The sequence below is a fragment of the Dipodomys spectabilis genome, unplaced genomic scaffold, assembly GCF_019054845.1.
Source record: "Dipodomys spectabilis isolate Male_0828 unplaced genomic scaffold, ASM1905484v1 ptg000275l, whole genome shotgun sequence".
Classification (NCBI taxonomy): Eukaryota; Metazoa; Chordata; class Mammalia; order Rodentia; family Heteromyidae; genus Dipodomys; species Dipodomys spectabilis.
In genome coordinates this window covers 1,675,174-1,695,508 of record NW_024870952.1, presented here as the reverse complement: position 1 = coordinate 1,695,508, position 20,335 = coordinate 1,675,174, and the positions used below count along the sequence as shown (strand labels likewise).

At 37.4% G+C, this 20,335-nt stretch overlaps 1 non-coding gene across 1 annotated transcript; it reads right to left on the bottom strand.

The window, feature by feature from the left end:
* Positions 1-902: 902 nt before the first annotated feature.
* On the bottom strand, positions 903-1,004 carry LOC122126345. Its single transcript, XR_006150900.1, has one exon. It is a non-coding gene; the product is annotated as a U6 spliceosomal RNA (small nuclear RNA).
* Between the last annotated feature and the right edge of the window lie 19,331 nt (positions 1,005-20,335).

The window sequence follows — 20,335 nt, the reverse complement described above, 5'->3', positions numbered from 1 at the left end:
CCCATCTTCCACCCCCCACCCCCACCAACCCCTCCCCCACCCCAGTCCCCCCATTGTCCACATCCCTCAACCCCCGGCCAAAATCATTTTTTGACACAACGACTTGTTCATCTCATTGTTGCAATGGGTCCACCTGCATCCCTATTTAAACGATTTGTGTTTCCCTTCCACTCCACAAATAGTACCAACATCAAATACAGTGAAAACAGGGGCTTTAGCTTGCAGGAGGAACATACAAAGCAACAAAGAAATGATCTTATAAATATCTTAGAAACAATCGCAAGAAAGAAAAACCATTTGAATCCTTATCTTGGGGTTCATTTTGCCTAACATCAACTTATATGATGTTTTCTACTTGTAGCAGACACATACTAGTTATTGAAAATAAGGAAACCATGGGACCTATGTTTCTTTGGGCCTGGCTTACTTCACTTCTTTGGGCCTGGCTTAATTTACTTAATATAATTTTTTCCAAGTCTTTCCATTTCTTAACAAACTGGGTGATGTCATTCTTTCTGATGGAGGCATAGAATTCCAGTACACACACACACACACACACACACACACACACACACACACACACACACACACACACACACACACACACACACACATTTTCTTGATCCATTCGTTTACTGTGGGACATCGGGTTTGGTTATATATCTTAGCTTTGGTAAATAATGCTTCAATGAACATAGTTTTGCTGGTAGTTTTAGTATGGTCTTTTTTGTGATCATTTGGGTGAATGCCCAAAATGGGATTGCTGGGTGTTAGGGGCGCTCTATGTAGTCTTTTGAGGAACCTCCATACTACTTTCCAAAGTCTTCGAACAAGTTTAAACTCCTAACAACAAGGCATTAAAGTTCCCTTCTGTCCACATCCTATCCAGCATCTGTTCTTTTAAAAATCTGGAATGCTTCACGAAGTCGAGTGTCATCCTCAGTCAGGGGATATTCTTCTCTTTATTGTTCCAATGTTAGTGTATGTGCTACTGAATTGAGCACAGAACAATTTTATATATAAAGTGTAATTGATTTTCTTAAACTAGACAATTCCACAAAAATTAAATTCAAAAGAATTGTTGTGAAATTTTAGAATCATGTATTTCTTACATAAGAACACATTTAAGAATAAAGTCAAGATTGATATGTCCAAAACAAATTAATTCCATATATTTGTTGTTCAACGGATGTGTAGGAGGAGGAATTCAATTATTCTGTACAAGGAACCTGCCATAATGAACACTATAGAAAGTGTTAAGGTTTGTTAAAAGTTTTAATGTTTTAAATATGTTCAATTTTGGGGATTTGCTCATATATGCCAAAATTAAGACTATTTAGCACGCTGTAAAACTTTTCCATAAAGCATTTAAGATTCATGGTAGCAGTCATATACTACTAAGTATGTACATTTCAGAGTTTATAGAAACTTTACTAATGAGAAATTGAAAAGTGTTTGTGTAAAGAAGCAGAGTGAAGATTTAAGACATTAACTTCACAGTTTCTGTTAAAATTTAAGGGATTCCTTACTTTATATGTTAGCGAGGAATAAATGATGGTATAAGCCATATACAAATGTTGAGATGAACCATAGATAATAATCTTAGTGGGTAACTTTAAAGGCTAAACATAGTCTATAAAATTCTTGTTGAACATCATAGACTTAGGCAGTTTTAAATGTACAGCAATATGAGAAAATAATAAATTGAATATGTAGTACATTTCAAATACTAGAAATAGAGGAAAATGTTTTGTTTTTTATTTTATTAATCATTAATATTTATGTATTGGTTTTCCTTATTTGTAGCATTGCTTTCCTTGTTATAATATAATACAACTTTTTGTAAGTCATCATTAGGAAATACTTTGAGAATGTTATTGGGATGGCCACACTTTTTTATAGGTATATGTGAATTTATAAAGAGCAAAATTAATAACAAAACATTGATTAAAAATTTTATCAATTAGAATCTGAATCATTAGTGTTGATAAAAGTCCACACCTAAAATCTAAGCCCTAGACAGAAGCACTAGTGTTACAATGTTGAGCACACAAAAGTGAGAAATTGTATTTTGTTTGGTTTTTGTTTTATTTTTGTAGGTTGTGGGGCTTGAACTCTGGGTCCGGGTGCTGTCTCTCAGCATTTCAGCTCAAGGCTATTGCTACTACTTGAGTCACAGCATCTCTTCCATCTTTTTCTGCTTATGTGGTGCTGAGGAATCAAACCCAGGACCTCATGCATGCAAGGCAAGCACTCTACACTGAACCACCCTCCCAGCACCTGAGAGACTGTATTGTAAAAAGTCATCTAAACAACATTTACTTTCTGTTTTGGGTTATATAATGAAATAAACAATATCTTTTTATATTTTTGAATGGTCATACTTCTAAATTTATATTAAATTCAGCCACTTTACCCTTTTCAAAGTCATGTAATATCTCTGAGAGTTTGCTTCTGTAAAGATTGTTTTTGCATTGATTATTTATTCTGAGTCATTTTTACTTTTTATCAAAAATACTTTATATTTTATGGTTTTTCGTGTTGTTTTTTTTAAGTGTGAAAATACCAGACAAAGTGGTTACAATTACATGAGCAAGGTAATGAGTACATTTCTTATCAAGCATTGTTGCATACTCCTTTGTTTCCCCTTACTATCCCTTCCCATCTCACCTCTCTTATGTCCCGTTTCCCCCTCTGCCTTTCCCCCATCCAAAGTTGTAAAATTTGTTTTTCGACATAATGTCTTGTATATCTCATTGTTGCAATGGGTCCACATGTATCCATATTTAAAAAAATTTTTCCCTTCCCCTCCACAAATTATACCAACATCAAATACAGTGAAAACAGGTGTTATACCATGCAGAAGGGACATACAAAGTAACAAAGAAATCATCTTATAAATATGTTAGAAATAATTACAGAAAAAAAAATTGAATTCTTATCTTGGGGTTCATTTCACCTAACATCAACTTATCTAACAATTTCTGCATGTCTCAGACATACACTAGTAATTGCTAATAAGAGAAACCGTGGGACCTCTGTTTCTTGGGCCTGGCTTACTTCACTTAATAAATTTTTTTTCCAAGTTTTCCATTTCCTAACAAATGGGGCAATATCATTGTTTCAGATAGAGACATAGAATTCCATTGTGTATATATACAACATTTTCTTGATCCATTCATCTACTGAGGGACATCTGAGTTGCTTCCATATCTTAGCTATGGTAATGCTGCAATAAATATATCTGTGTGATAGCTTTAGTATGGTCTTGTTTGTGATCATTTAGGCAAATGCCCAAAAGTGGGATTGCTGGGTCATAGGGGAGCTCTATGTGGAGTCTTTGTAGGAACCTCCATACTATTTTCCAAAGTGGTTGAACAAGATTACACTCTCACTAGCAATGAAGTAAGGTTCCCTTCTGTCCACATCCCCTCCAGCGTCTGTTGTTATTAGAGTTCTTGATTATAGCCACTCTAACTTGGGTGAGGTGAAATCTCAATGTTGATTGATTTGCATTTCTTTTATGGCTAGGGTGGTTGAGCATTTCTGCATGTCTTTATTGGTCACCCTCCTTTCCTCTTCAGAGAAGTTTGTCTTTATGTCTTTAGCCCACTTATTTATTGGGCAGTATTTTCTTTGAATATTTGTTGTTGGAGGATTTAATTTTTTGATTTCCAGATCTGTTTTAGATGTGAAACCCTTGTCGGTTTTATGGCTAGTGAAGATCTTCTCTGATTCCGTGGGATTTCTATTGATCCTGCTAGCTATGTCCTTTGCCATGCAGAAGCTCTGCAACTGCATGGAATCCTATTTGTCCAAACTTTCATTTGTTGTGCTTTTGCGTTTCTTTTCAGAAAATTTCAGCCTTTGTTAAGGAGACCTAGGGTTTCTCATATTCCATCCTGTAATGTTTTCAGAATATCTGCTTTGACTCTGAGGTCTTTGATATATTTGGAGTTGATTCTGGTACAGGGTGATATATAAGGATCTAATTTTCTACAAGTGATTAACCAATTTTGCCAGTACCATTTACTCAACAGCCTTTCTTCGATTTTATCTTTTTAGATCCTTTATCGAATATTAGATGATTATGGGTCTGTAGGTTCATTTCTGGGTTTTCAATTCTATTCCATTGTTCCTGAGGTCTTTTCTTGTGCCAGTACAAAACTGTTTTAATTACTATGGCTTTGTAGTAGAGTTTGAAATTTGGTATTGATATTCCTCCAACACTGTTCTTTCTGTTAAGGATTGCTTTTTTCAATTGGGGGTCTTTTGTTGTTCCATATGAATTTTGGGATTGCCTCTTCTATTTCCTTGAAGAATGCGGTTGGAATATTGATAGGTATGGCATTGAACTTGTAGATAGCCTTGGGAAATATTGCCATTTTCACAAGGTTCATCCTTCCTATCGAGGAGCATGGGAGGTTTTGCCACTTTCTAAGTTCTGTTTTGATTTCCTTTTTCAGATTTTTAACGTTTTCATCATAAATGTCCTTCACTTCTTTGGTTAAGTTAATTCCTAGGTATTTCATTTATTGTGGGGCTCTTACAAATGGAAAACCTTTCTTGATTTGAGCCTCACTTTTCTCATTGTTGGCATACAGGAAAGCCATTAATTTCTGAGGGTTAATTTTATACCCTGCTATTTTGACAGTTTTGATTTAGCTTGAGTAATTTTGGAGTGGAGTCCGTGGGATTCTTTATGTACAAGATCATTTTATCTGCAAAGAGGGAGAATTTTACTTCTTCTTTCCTTATTTGGATCCCTTTTATATTGGCATATTGTCTTATTTCTGTAGCTAGGCATTCTAATACTAAATTGAAGAAAAGTTAAGAGAGTGGACATCCTTTTCTCATTCCTGAGTTAAGAGGAAATAGCTTTAGTTTTTCACCATTAATTATAATGCTGGCTGTATGTTTTCCATATACAGCTTTTATTGTATTGAGGAATGTTCTATGGATTCCTAATTTTTCCAGAACCTCCATCATAAAGGGGTGTTGGATCTGGTCCAATGCTTTTTCTGCATCTTTTGAGATAACCATGTGGTTTTAATCCTTGCTCTTGTTGATGTGATAAATTAAATTAATTGATTTGTGTATATTGAACCAGGTTTGCATCCCTGAAATACATCCTGTATGATATTAGTGTATGATTTTTTGGATGAATTGTTGAAGTCGATTGGCCAAACTTTTGTTGAAAAGTTTTGTATCAATGTTCTTCAAAGAAATGGGTCTATAGTTCTCTTTCTTTGATGAGTCCCTGCCTGGTTTTGGAATGAAGGTTATGATGGCTTCATAGAATGAGTTTGGTAGAGAACTTTCTCTTTCAATTTCATTGAAGAGTTGGAGGAGTATTGGTGTGAGCTCTGTTTTGAAGGTCTTGTATAATTCCGCTGTAAATCCATCAGGGATTTTCTTAGATGGGAGGTCTCCTATTGCTGTGTCTATTTCAACACTTGATATAGGCCCCTTACTATGCTTTAACTCATGTTGGTTTAGCATTTGCATGTTGCTAATTTTAATTTGAAGCATATTTTATCTGATATTATTATTGCAACTCCTTCCTGTTTATAGCAGCCGTTTGCTTGGTAGATTTTATTCTAGCCTTTCATTATCAAAATGTTTTTGTTTTTATTGGCAAGGTGTGACTCCTAAAGGCAAGAGATAGAATTATCTTGCTTTTTAATCCAACTAGACAGACTATTTCGCTAAATTGGAGCTTTAAGTCCATTAATGTTGAGAGCTAGGACTGAGAGGTGTTGGTAGCTCCTGCCATGCTATCCACCTCCGTTGGGGCTGTGGAAACTTGGTTCTTCCTATGGTTCTTGGATTCTCAGTTTGGGTGTGGTTTCTTAGCCATTATTGTGGTCTTGTTGGTTTTCTGTGTGTAGGCCATCTTTAAGTATTTTTTGTAGGGCTGGTTTGGTAGAGATATATTTTTCAGTTTTTCTTTGCTATGGAAGGTTTTTATTTGACCTTCGGTTATGATGGAGAGTTATCTGGGTACAGTATTCTTGGTTGAAAATTGTTTGTCTTTAGGGCATGACATACAGCCTTCCAGGCTCTTCTTGCTTTAATTATCTCTGCTGAAAAATATGAGATGATTCTAATTGGTTTTCCTTTATAGGTGATTGATCTTTTCTCCTTGACATCTTTTAGGAAGTTATTCTTGGTCTGAATTGATCCTGTGTGGATTATAATGCGACAATGGGAAGTGCTGTTCTGGTCTGGTCTATTTGGGGTTCTACAACCATCTTGTATCTGAATAGGCCTATCTTTTTGTATGTTTGGGAAGTTCTCTGCTAGGATCCTGTTAAACAAATTTCCTAGACAATTAACTTCTGTCTCTAGGTGCTCCTCTACACCAATTGTCCTCAGAGAAGGCCTTCTGATTGTCTATTCCAAATGTTGAATAGATCTATCATGTTTCTTCGATTTGTCTTGGATACTTGTATGTTCTTTTTAATACCTAGGCTCTCTTCAATCCCTGAGATCAGATCTACTGCATGGCCTAACCTACTGTTAAGTCTTTCTACTTGGGTTTTTATTTCTTTTCCTTTTAATTGGTCAGCTTTGTAGGCTTCAGATTCTTTGTTGGAGCTTTGTTTTAGATTTTGTGTGAACTTCTTTACTTCCTTAATTTGGTGTTCTCAAATCACTTAGTTGATTGGTTATGGTTTACTTTTACTCCCATTCCTGCTGTCGGGCTCCATTCAGCATTCCCTTTGTGGTCTCCCTGAATTCATTCAGATGTCTGTTTATGGATTCCATGAATGCCTCTATTGATCTTTGTCTATTCTCATACTGCTGTCACAATTCCTGTGTTACCCTTTGATTAGCTTCCTCACGTTCATGCAATTCCTGTAGTTCTCTTTGACTTTTCTCAGCCTGCTCATGCAATTCCTGTGTCTCTCTTCGTCTGTTCTCTGCCTGCTCACACAATTCCTTTCTTTCTCTTTGATTGTTCTCAGCCTGCTCACGCAATTGCTTTATTTGTCTTTGTTCTCAACCTGTTCACGCAATTACTGTATCAATCTTTGAGCAGTTTCCTCACAGTCATGAGATTCCTGTTGTTTGGTTTGCCTCCTCTCTCTTCCTATCACGTTCAAACTGAGTCCTTTGCAAGCTTTCAGTCTTTTCATTCACCACGTTTACCAGTAGTGTTTTTAGTTCTTTGTGGGAACTCTCCTCTGGATTATTCATTAACAGTTCTGTCACTGGATTATCATGAATGAGAGTTGAGATACCCACACTTGCCATTTTTCTCCTGTTTTCCGGCTTGTTCTGCACACTTGATATGAAAGTGACACTAATTTTTTGCTAAAATACTATTTTAAGGCAAGCATCAACCAAAGTCCTGTAGTTGCACAGTCAAAATGGCTGTAGATACAACCTAGTTCAACAGATACAATCTTTTCAACATCAAACAACTATCCATTAATGGGCTAAGAACAGCAAAGACGAATTTTTCAAATCAGAAAGTATTATGTTTAGGAAGAAATGTGGGGAAAAACAGGATTAGAAGTATGTGGAGAGGTTAAAGTAAATTTAACCAAGTCCTAAACTCAGAGAGGGAAAGGGATTGGACAGAATGACAAGAGAGAAATTAAAAAGAAGAAAATCAAAAATGGAAAAAGAAAAATTTAAATTTAAAAAGTGAAACACTTAAAAATTATGTGACTTTAAAAAGTGATATTGAGAGGAGAAAAGGATAAGATGACAGGAGTGGGATGATAGAAAGGAGACATGAAAAACTAAAATATAAAAATTCTTAAAAGTATTTACTTGAAAATTATATGTTATAAAGATATAATACTTCTATTAAAATGTTAAGCCTGTTTCTGGGGGTTTAGCCCAGCAGAAGGGCACTTGCCCAGCGCATGCAAGGCCCTGGGTTCAGTGCTCAGCCCTGGGGAAAAAAAAAGACAAAAAAAAGTTAAGCCTAAAAATTTGTGAATTAAGTAATACATTTCTGGATTAATTATGTACACAATAGGGGATAAGTTCTAATAAACGATGATGGGTATTTATCTTGGGATGAGGCAAAACAGCAATTAGGTCACGCAAAAAAAAAGAAAGACAAAAGATATAAAAAAATTAAAAAGGACCAAAAGGTCAATAGCGATTTTTTTAAAAAGCATACACACACACACACACACACACACACACCACACACACACACACACACACACACACACACACACACACACACACACACCCCTAAAATAAAAATTAGGAGAAGAAGAAAAAAATGATTAATAGAAAACAATTAAAAAATTTAAAAATATGGTACCAAAAAGAGTTCTTTAATTTTTTTTGGGGGGGAGGGGTGTGGAATGGGAAGATCCTGTGTCTCCCCTTTGTCTGTAACCAGTCTCTTCGTGCAGTGGCTGGTCTGCTTCTGGTGTTTTGTTTTCCTGTGGCTTGATTGATTTCTTACATTAGTTTGTTTGTGTAGTCAATAAAATGCTCCGCTTTATCTAGGATTTTGTGATCCTCCTTCAGGCTAGTTCAGTGGGAGGGAGATCTGCTTTGAGTATCACGAAAGAGAAAGATGGCTGTTTCCTCTAGTGTGGAGATGCTGTGATGAGGCTAAGTTCTGTTTAGGGTTGAGGCATTTCAGCAAACAGTATCTTTTCCCTGAGGGGCTAGCTCCTGAGACACTCCCAGAGCCCAGCCTGGAGCCATTCTCAAGGTTTACGTTTACTGAATTTCAATTGATTGTCTAGGCTGCTGTAAGTAGGGGCAGCCACTGGTTCTGTTAACCCACTGAAGATAGTCACTCCTCTGGGGGGCAGAACTCTCTCTGCTTGGACTAGGTGACTTTCTCCTGAGTGGATCTGAGCCTGGAAGGTCAGGTCAGATTCCTGTGACCTGCTAAATGACTCTTTTGTTTTCTTCCAAGGCCTGAGTTGGAGCTAGTTGCTCAGCCTGGCCATTCTCAGTATCAAAGATGATGTCTGGTGCAAGGGAGGGGTAGCCTTCCTTCCTCTGCTCCATGAGGAGTGAGGATGTCAGGATTTTACTCAGACAGGAGTCTTTCTTCCTGGGTATCACTGGTCTGTGATCTTCAGGATGAATTTATCTGCTCCTTGTCAGTTCTTTTTGGTGTTGAGTAGAATCCTCTCACCCAGTGCATATGGCGCTTTTGTCCTGGACTCTCTGTTGTAGATATGGTGGCTATGGGTGCCGTAGCTGCTGCCACAACCGCAGCTACTGGCAAGTGCTCAGATCTGTCTTCTTGCCTGGATCTTCCCTCTCTAGCCAAACAATGTGTACAGTGATGGCACACTTGGTGTGATTATCTAGGCTAGTACTGTTCACTGGAACACTAGAGCTGCTTTGTATGTGAGAGTTTGTTTAGCCTCCAGGTTCTCCTCTACCATCTTCCTCCGACCTCCATGAAACTCTTTATATTTTATGTTGATTGGTTATTATACAACAATTACTTCCAAATGTACATGTAGTGTCTAAAGATAGCCATATGAATATTCTCATGCAGCTCTTATTTATGTTATGTACTTTCAGTATTATGATATTTCTCTCTCTCTTATACTCTCTCTCATTTCCTCACTTTCTCTTTCATGCTTCATGTCTGCTACTTAGAATTTCTGGTGGTCTATTATTATCCTTCAGGATCCACTGGTTTGTGGGAACATGATAAAGACAATCAGTTACCCTTGACTTATTTAAGAGTTACAACAGTGATGTGGTATTATTTGCCATTCTAAATGGTAATACAACAGATCTAGGAATTCCTTCTCACTTTTATTACTATTATAAATTTTATTTTCCTATGAATCATTGGGATGGATAAGATAATTTTAACCTGTGACCTAAAAGTACTTTTTCTTTTACAAACAACCTTTTTCTTTGAGTATCAGTGAGTAACTACATGTAATGAAACACAGCTATCCTATGGAAAGTAGACTGAAGTTGTTCACAGGGATGAAAAACAAGATAATGGGGAATTGAGTACAAAGGATACCCATCATAGAGCACAGATCCTTAAAGTAGTTTACCCTGTACACTTTGTGAGAATGACAATGTGTTAGGAACTATAGATTAAATCACTGAACACTTGATATATATGCAAATATTTTTATATATTTATATATGCATTTATGTATGTGCCCTTATATATGTACACATGTATGTTACTATACTCCCAAATACACACATACATATACTCGTGTATAAATGCACATGGAGAAAGACACATAGTTACAGTCAACACAAGTTTCACTACTTGATGAATATGCCTTAGACGGAATGCTTGGAACCAAATATGTTGAAGATGTATTTGTCTCTAAAAGTTCTTTTACCACTCCTCTTACCTCTTAAAAACTGCTACGTTTTAAGGCATTAGATTCGACTTGCAAAATGCAGTACAAGTGATAGCAAGTCATTCAGAAATCTCAGTAATAAAGGTCATAAGGTGTCTCCCTGCTCCCCACGGAATGCCTGCTCTTGTAGACACTCTCAACAACCAAAGTAGCAGGAGAATATCCTATCAGTGTATATACTATCAGAGGGGGTTAGAGGGAGGATTTGGGTGATGTGAAAGGAAGGGATGGTAGGGGAAAAACAAAGGATTGGGTAACAATGTTCAATAAGAAATGTACTCATTACCTTCCTTATGTAACTGTAACCCCTGTGTACAGTGTCTTTACAATAAAAATATATATTAAAAAGATACAAGGAAAACTTCTGTACTTATGGGAAGTTGTATTTATCACTCAATATCAGTAAGGTATTGGTTTTAGGACCACAGGCATATTAAAATTTTGGATCCTCAAACATTTTACTTGAACACAGTACATTATTTACATTAGAATGTGTTCACAACCTAGTTCAGTGTAATTGCTATGAAACGTTTTACTATATTTTATGTTTGAAATGGAAAATAAAAGTATTTGCACTATCAACAGAAACAATTTTTTTTCAATTTTTTTTGTCTTTTTGTCTGCATTTTGTGGATGGAATTGGGAGAGCAGTTTTGAAAAGCTCAAATTTCATCACCAAGAGCTGTCTGCAAAATGTAAAAGGATGTACTACAGCATCTTGAATAATATGGAACTCCAAGGAGAAGTTCTTGAATTGAGACATTATCAGAAACTAACCACGCAAGGAATTTTTAGACGCGCAGCTGCTATATTTCTAATGGAGAGGTTTCATAACCCTTTCTGTAACACAAGTCAGAACCTCATTGAAGTGTACATGATTTCCTTCACCTGTCTGTCAAACTCAGTCATTATCAATCAACATACAACTAATATTGAATAATCCTCTAATAACAAAATGTTGATGGAATGTCCATCCAGTTTAGGTTAAGAGCGTTAACCTAGTAATGAACTAGATGGTAAGTAAATCTGAAACTGTTATAGGCTACAGGAGTTCAAGAAATGGATACTACAGTATTTTTCCTGATAACAGAATTTGAGGGCAAGTTATTTTATAATGGTTCATGTTAGGGAACAAGATAACTTCTGAGGAAGAGTCAGAAAATTTGTGGGAATCACGGCCATCTGAAACTCATTTCCAGAGTGCAAACTGATTAAAACTAGAGAATTTTTCTTAAACATTAGAATTGGACTATCATTAGGGTGAAAGTTAGGTTTCAGTTGCAGCTGTAGTTAGTGTTAGCATTAGGACAATGGAAAGTTTAGGGTCAAACTGAAACTATCTTTGAATAACAAGTCATGTTAGAATTAGGATGAATGTGAAATAGGAAACTGCTAATTATATTAAGATTAGGATATGGTTAGTGTGAGGGTTAGCCTCAATATTCCAGTTAAGGTTAGAGTTACAAAAATGGCAAGATAATGGGTAAAACTACAAATTAGTTTTAGAGAGATGAGTTGAATCAAAGTTAGGATGAATAAATCTAATGTATTTTTATGGCTTTTAGAATCCAAAGGCTATTAGTTCTATGGTTAGGGTTGCTGTTCTAATTCAGGTTAGACTTAGACTTAGGTAAGGGTAAGCTGTAAGATTAAACTGAGTTTTCTGCTAACATTTTCAAGTAAAATAAGTGTGAAATTTAACAAAAATTACAGAGTTTTCCTAATTTTACTATTCAGGGTTCAATAGGGTTAAATTTAGAGTTAGGTTTCTAGTAAGGTTTAGATATATAGTTAGGGTTAGGAACGAGAGTAAAATTTAAGTAAACCTGCAACTTCTTTTTGGAGTTAGAGGAGTTCAGTAAAAGTTAAGATCAGTGGAAACTATGATAGCTTTCATGATATGAAGATTTGAGGTTAATATTCATAATAGGGAATGATTTCATAGTCCAAGTGAGGGAATCTGTAGGATTTTGAGAAAAGTGCAAATAAATCATTTCAAAGACCATGAGTATGTGTTAGGATATATTTTCCATTAATTTTAGGATTGGGTTACTATTATCATCAAGGTTACTCTTAGGATTCTGACCAGGATTAGAGTTAGGATTATGGAAATGGAAGGTTGAGAACTTGAGTGACTTACTTCCTTTGTGTCTGTATATGCACTATTCTAAGGCTTGGACTCAAGGCTTGGGTTCTATCCATGAACATTTTGCTGTAGGCTAGCATTCTAGCACTTGAGCCATGATTCCACTTCCAGATTTCTTTGGCAGTGAATTGGAGATGAGAGTCTCACAGATTTTCCTATCCATGCTGACATTGAACTGAGATCCCAAGTTCTCTGCCTTCTGATTAATGATAGGATTAAACTCATGAGCTACCAGTGCCATGGAAAATGCCTGACTTTTATTGATTGTTTTTACTTTTGTTCAAGATCAACATTGAATTCAATATTTGATAGCATTGTTCACTAGGTAACAAGCTGCCACTTGAGCCATATCTCCAAAAATGATTATCTTAAATAGCTGGAAATCATTAAATTTTCTTCAGTTGATATGAATCATTAGTGCTGTTCTAAAACTTATCCTAAACTTTATAAACCCTAGAGGTGATCTGAGCAGATTCTCATGGTTGACTTCTAATTGCATAGTATTTTAGGGATATGATTTTTTAATTATTATTTTAAGTAACAAATGAGTTATTAAACAAAGCAGTTTCTGCGTACAATATAACTTGATCAACGCCAACCCTTTCAACATTCGCATCCTTTCTCTATGAACCTCTTCCTTCACTCTTCTTAATTTTGTAGGATATTTACTGGATTACTCTCTGCACTTCCCAACTTTTCTCCTGGTCATTCTTGTACTTTTCCCCCTTCACCCCTGTTTTGATTAGCCACTTACATATGATGCAGCAACTCTACTCCTAGGCATTTACCTGAAAGATTACAAACCCGGATATAGTAAATATTTCAGCACAACCATGCGTACTGAATTAGCCCAGATACCCCTCAAGAGAGAAATGATTCAAGAAAATGTAATGCACACACACACACATACACACACACACACACACACACACACACACACACACACACACACACACACAGAGGAAATCCTACTTACCCATTAGAAAGAGTATTGTGCCCTTTGTATCTCTCATTTCTCATTTCTTCTGCCTGGTATCCAATTGTTGTCGTACTGTCCCTGCACTGCAGTAAGTGACACATGCAATCTGATGTAAAAGATTTTCAGAGAGTTCGCTAGCCATAGATTCCTAAATATGAGTTCTATTCTCATTCTCTTTGTTTATTCATGCCTTTGAGTAGTGATTGCACAGTTTCATTTGTACCATTTGCTACACAGAAAAGACATGACCGCACATACATGGATATACATACATACATGGATATATGCACACATATGGGTATATATTAAATACTTGAATTCATTTTATGTTTTTGAGAATTACGGAGCTAACAAAAATCACATGCATTTTGCTTCCTAGTCAATTCTTTCAAAACCTAAATAACTTTGTCTCCTTTGAATACATAATTTTAAAGAGAATATCACCATCTCTAATCTTTCAGTGGACTTGAAATTAGATGTTCCAATGGGAAAAAGTTATTTAGCTAGTCCCAAATTGTGCCTTTTCCAAGTTATCAGATATTCAATCTATCACATGCCCAAATAATAGAGAATGGGAACAGGTCTACATTGAGCACTCACAGTAGACAGCTCTCTGGACTTTCTCAGGAAGAGCTTTCTGCCATTGTGGAATGGATAGGGCTGGATAATATGCAAACAGACATCATAGATTGAAAGTATTGTGCTAAGTTGACACCTGAGATATTGGATGTTTTAACTGCATAGTATTGGTTTTCATGAATCAGTTAATCAGATTCTTTACACTATATGATGTTACTAGACTGTGGAATGCATGTTTATTGCATTTACTTTGTATAACATATTTTGAAATTTGGTATAAATCGTTTATCTTTTTTCTTGATATGGATTACTCCTAGTTGTCAAGAGTGAGGAAATGCCCTGGAACTTTGTAATTTGAAGTCTTATGTTGCCATGTGTCATATCCTATTTTCCTTTTACAGAGTTGGTAAAAAAAATATATGTAATTTATTTTATTTTTTTTTGGGGGGGGGCCCGGCTGTGGGGCCTGAACTCTTGGCCTGGGTACTGTTCATCAGCTCTTCAGCTCAAGGCTGGTACACTACCACTTGAGCCACAGCGCCACGCCTGGTTTTTTTCTGCTTATGTGGTGCTGAGGAATCGGACCCAGGCCTTAAGCATGCAAGGGGAGCGCTCTACCACTGAGCCAACTTCCCAGCCCTGTAATGTATTTTTTATTTTTATTCATTATCTATTACAGAATTTGAACTCAGAGCCTGGGCACTGCTCCTGAGGTCTTTTGCTCAAGGTTAGCTCTCTACAACTTCGAGCCACAGTATCAATTTTAGTTGTCAGTCATTAATTGGTGATAAGTGTCCCGCAGGGACTTTTCTCAACCTGGCTTTGAACGGTGATCCTCATATACCAGGCTCCAGATCAGCCAATATCAGAGGCATGAGCTACCTCCACCCGGTTATACGTAATTTATACTGTAGTTTTCTGAAATCTTTCATCCTACACTGAATATTTTTTCTTAAGAGCTTTCTAATAAATATGTAATCTATTCAATTTTGAAAAGTACTGTGTACCTCCCACTTATTTGTATCAGTCCATACTTTCCTAGCTATGATTAGCATCAGTACAGTTAAGCACATTACATCTCAACAGGAAAATTCTACTGAAGTTCTGATCCCCTTGAGCTAGATAAGGAGAATTCCTCTAAAAGAAGCCTCTTCTCAATTATGAGAAAAGATATGTTTGGAAGTTTAGTTTAGTTTCTTTTTTTATTTTTTGGGCAGTCATGTGGCCTGAACTCTGGGCCTGGGCCCTGTCCCTCAACTCTTCAGCTCAAGGTTAGTGCTCCAACTCTTGAGCCATAGCTCCACTTCTGGTTTTTTCAGCTTATGTGGTGCTGAGAAATCGAACCCAAGGCCTCATGCATACCAGGCAAGTATTCTACCAATGAGCCACCATTCCAGCCCAAGTTTGCAAGTTTTTGAGAAGAGGAATTTGGCATTTGGTTTGCATCCTTGATTAGTCATGAATAGATATTATTTGGCTCCAAATTTTGTCTCCTTGTAGGTTCCCTAAACAGTTACACATCAGCCTCATTCCATCACATATCTTTAAGTCCTTCTTTTATTTCTTTTTATCGTTATTGTTTTGTTGTCATTGTATTGCTGACACTGAAGCTTGAACTCATGGCCTAGGCAGTGTCCCTGGGCTCAATGCTAGTGCTCTACCACTTGAGCCGTGCACCACTTCTGGGTTTTTCTGTCTGGACATGCTTTGAATCATAATATTCAGATCTCAGCCTCCAGGGTAGCTAGGATTACAGGTGTGAGCCACCAGTGCCAAGCAAGTCCCTCTCTTTCAGACATTATTCTAAAAGCCTCCAATCCAAGGTCACTCCTAAGATTGTAAATGGAACTATGCCAATAGTTCCTTTAATTGTTCTGGCTATGGAGTTTTTTGCAAATTCTATTGAAACTACTTAACTGTTCTCTTCCTAATCCATGATTCTAGATGTTTTAGTAATAATTACTTAAATTTAGTAGCTATAAACCCTAAATCTCTCAATTATTAATTTCATTTAATTCTTTCAATATGATTATTTTTCAATACAAATATGAACTTATACTCACCTTCTTGAATCTACACCTTGGCATGAGCTGTGCCTGGGCCTATTCTACCTCAAATGCAAGAGGTTGGTAAAAGAATAGCCTACAGTATTCCTGCCTAAGAGTGAGGACAAGTAGTTGCGTGCCTAATAAAAGCAATGCATTCCTGGCATGGGAAGGGGTGGGAGAGACAACAGCCTAGAGAGCAAACTGGCAGTCACAACATTTAACAACTTCTCCTTTAGGGACACTGATCTCCTGCAAATTGGCAGTGATATAACTCACCTAGTGAATTTTCATATATGAAGGAAGTTGTCATGTCTCACTACACAACTCACCTGTAGTCAAAGAGAGGGTCATTCTTCTGTGTCCTCCTTAGGCCCAGTCTCATTTTGTCTCCATCTTAGACTTTGCCCAGATCTATTCCTACCAGAAGGTCCCTGATGAGGAGGAATGTGTGATCTCTTGGCTTTTGATTAGCCCTATGGGAACTGAGGCCACTTTTAATTTTGATCCTGTTCATTCTGACAAGGCTGTGGTGGGTGGTGGGAAAGCTCATTCTCTGAATTGTTCCCTATTACCAAATATCTTCAGAGAAAGTCAAGGAATGACAGATTCTGACTGAGGGAGTGAGTTTCTCCATTTCCAAAAAGGTCAATTAATATCTGATTATGAGGCCCACGTGGTGGTTCTTCCCTAGATCCTCCAAACAGGAGTGGATGTTACCTCAGACACCAGGCCATCCTCACATTTCTTCTGCTCTTTCACACGAAAATAAAGGTCACAGGAGTTGAGTTGAGAAACAAGGAGAAATGAGAGTAGCAGAAGAATCATTGGCATGGGGAGGAATTAGAAACCCTGTGTGAAAAAAGGGCTCAGAAAATCTAGGATCAGAGTTCCAGGAAGATGGCGGAGGAGAAGCTGGAATCTGAACAAGCTCTCGCATAGAAAGCAGTTTTAGAGTTCCAGTGAACAGTCCTAAGCCAGAGAATCACACCAAGGGTGACATCACAGAACAGAGAGACAGGCCAGAGAGGGAAAATCCAGGCAAGGAGACACATCTGAGCACTTGCCAGCAGCCACCGCAGTGGCGGCAGCTGTGGCAGCAGCGACAGCAGGGCACCATACCTGAGCCACAGAGAGTCCAGGATGAAGGAGCCTGATGCTGTGGGCGAGCGGATTCTACTCAACACCAGCAAGAACCGACAAGGAGCGGACATCTTCATCCTGCAGTTCGCAGACCAGAGACGACCCAGGAACCAAGACTTGGTGTGAGTAGAAGCCCAACGTCCTCACTCCTTCTCAGGGAGCAGAGGAGGGAAGGCCACCTTTCCTCCCCCGGTACCAGAGATCTCCATCTTGGATACCGACAAAGCTCCGACCAGCTGCTAGCTCCAACTCAGGCCTTGGAATAAAACGGGTCATTTAGCAGGTCACAAGAACTTAATGGCGGCGTGACCTGCCAGACTCAGCTACACCCAGGGAAAAGTCACCCAGCTCGGGTGCCAGCCCTAGGAGTGGGTTTCTTCACTGGGTAATCAGAGCCAGAGGCTGTCCCTCCCATTAGCAGCCTCTACAATCAATTGAAATTCAGTAAACAGAAACCCTGAGAATGGCTCCAGGCTGGGCTCTGTGAGTTTTTCACAAAATAGCCCTAGGGAAAAGCTACTGTTTGTTGAAAGGCCTCAACTCTACCCAGAACCTGGCCTCATCACTGCATCCCCCTCTTTTGTGATTCTTAAAGCAGATCAGCCTCCCATTAAACTATCCTGGGAGGAGGATCTCAAAATTCTGTGTAAAGCAGAGCATTTTTCTGCCTGTTCGAACCAACTGACTTAAGAAACCAACCAAGCCACAAGACCACAAGCAGACCACAGGCTCCAAGAAGAGGACACAAGGGAGATACAGGATTTTTCCCACCCCTCCCAAAAAAAATCAAAGAACTTTCTTCTTCTTCTTCTTCTTCTTCTTCTTGTTCTTCTGGTTCTTCTTGTTCTTCTTCTTCTTCTTGCTCTTCTTGTTCTTCTTGTTCTTCTTGTTCTTCTTGTTTTTGTTCTTGTTCTTGTTCTTGTTCTTGTTCTTGTTCTTGTTCTTGTTCTTGTTCTTGTTCTTGTTCTTCTTCTTCTTCTTCTTCTTCTTCTTCTTCTTCTTCTTCTTCTTCTTCTTCTTCTTCTTCTTCTCCTTCTCCTTCTTCTTCTTCTTCTTCTTCTCCTTCCTCCTCTTTTTGGGTACCTTATTTAAAATTTTTTTTTCTTTTCTAAAACTTTTTTTAATCTTTAATTTTTGCCCTTTTTGAAAAAAAAATTATTTTCCAGTAACTTTTTTTTTCCTCTTATAATTTTTACTTTAGGGATACGTGAATATGCGTTCTTTCAATTTTTTTCTTCTTTCTCTTTTTTCTTTTATAATTCTTTTTGTTTTTTGTTTAGCTCTACTGAAATTCTGATCTTTTTTCTTCCTTTCTTATCCTTTTCACCTTTTCGTGTCTTTTGTTCTTCTTTATGTGACTTAACTCTTGTCCTGCACATCCTCAGATAAGCCCGTAGTTAACTAGTAGACCCTATCCCCCATTGTGTACACACTTAATCCACAAATTTATTACTCAGTTCAAAACCTCTGAGACTTAAATTCCTTAATAGCAGTACTACCTATTTATACCTATATAATATTTTAAGCATTTTTATTTTTAAGTTTTTCACATCTCCTCTATGTTCCTCTCCTTCTCTCAATATATTCACGTTCTTCGCTAAATAGGTTGTTTTCTCATCTCCATAATATTATTAATTTTTACTTTTCTATTTTTTCTGGTCTCTTTTCTTTTCCCTTTCCCATTCTTCTTTTTTTTTTCTCTCTCTACTTTCATCCTACCCAACCTATTTCCTGCATTGATATTAGGACTTAGTTAACTCTTCCTGTGCCTCCCCACACCAATCTATTCCTATTTTTTACCCACATCTCTCCCTAACCCTAATAATTTCTGGTTTTCCAAATTCTTCTCTGCGGTTCAAAGCCCATTTTGTATAGTTTTTTGATGTTGAATAGATGTATCTGTTGTACTAGATTGTATCTGTAGACTATTGACTGTACAAATTCAGATTTTGTCTGATGGTTGCCTTAAGATAGTGTTCGAGCACAAAACTGGTGCTAATTTCATCTCAAATGGGCAGAATAAGCTGGAAAAACACAAGAAAAATGGCAAATTCGGGTTTCTCAATTCCCAATCTTGATAATCAGGGACAGAACAGATAATGAATAATCCAGAGGAGAGTTTCCTAATAGCTCTACAAACACTGCTGGCAAACATGATAAATGAAAAGATAGAAAACATACAAAGGACTCTGAATGAGCATGATAGGGAGAGAGAGGAGGCAATCCAAAAGTTTATACAGGAATGTCATAAATGTGAGGAAGCTACTCAAAAACTGATACAGGATTTGTGTGAGCAGCTTGAGAGTACTCAAAGAGAAAGGCATGGATGGCTTGAACAGGCTGAGAACACTCAAAGAGAATTGCAAGAATCCCACGAACGGGAGGAAGCTAATCAAAGAGTAATACAGGAATTGAGAGAGCAGGAAGAGAATATACAAAGATCACTAAAAGCATTCATGGAAGCCATTAACAAAGAGCTGAAGGAAGTCAGGGAGACCATAAAGGGAAGGCTGAATGGAACCCAACAGAAGGAATGGGGGTTCAAAGAAATTATAACCAAGTGATTTGAGAATAAGCAATGAACACAAAATTAAGGAGGCCAAGAAATTCATACAAGATCTAAAACAGAGCTTCAACAAAGAATTTGAAGCCATCAAAGCTGACCAATTAGAAGGGAAAGAGATAAAAAAAAAAAGTAGAAAGTCTTGACAGCAGGTTAGACCATGCAGAAGATCGAATTTCAGGGATTGAAGACAGCCAAGATATTATAGAGAAAGAACATACAACCATCCAAGACAAGACCAAGAAATATGATAGATCTATCCAACACATGGAAGACACCATCAGAAGGACTAATCTAAGGATAATAGGTTTAGAGGAGCACCTAGAAACTTAAGTTAATTGTCTAGGAAATTTGTTTAACAGGATCCTAGCAGAGAACTTCCCAAACATACAAAAAGATAGGCCTGTTGAGATACAAGAAGCTTTTAGAACGCCAAATAGACCAGACCAAAATAGGACATCCCACAGTCACATTATAATCCACACAGGATCAACTAAGACCAAGGAAATGATCCTTAAAGCTGTCAAGGAGAAA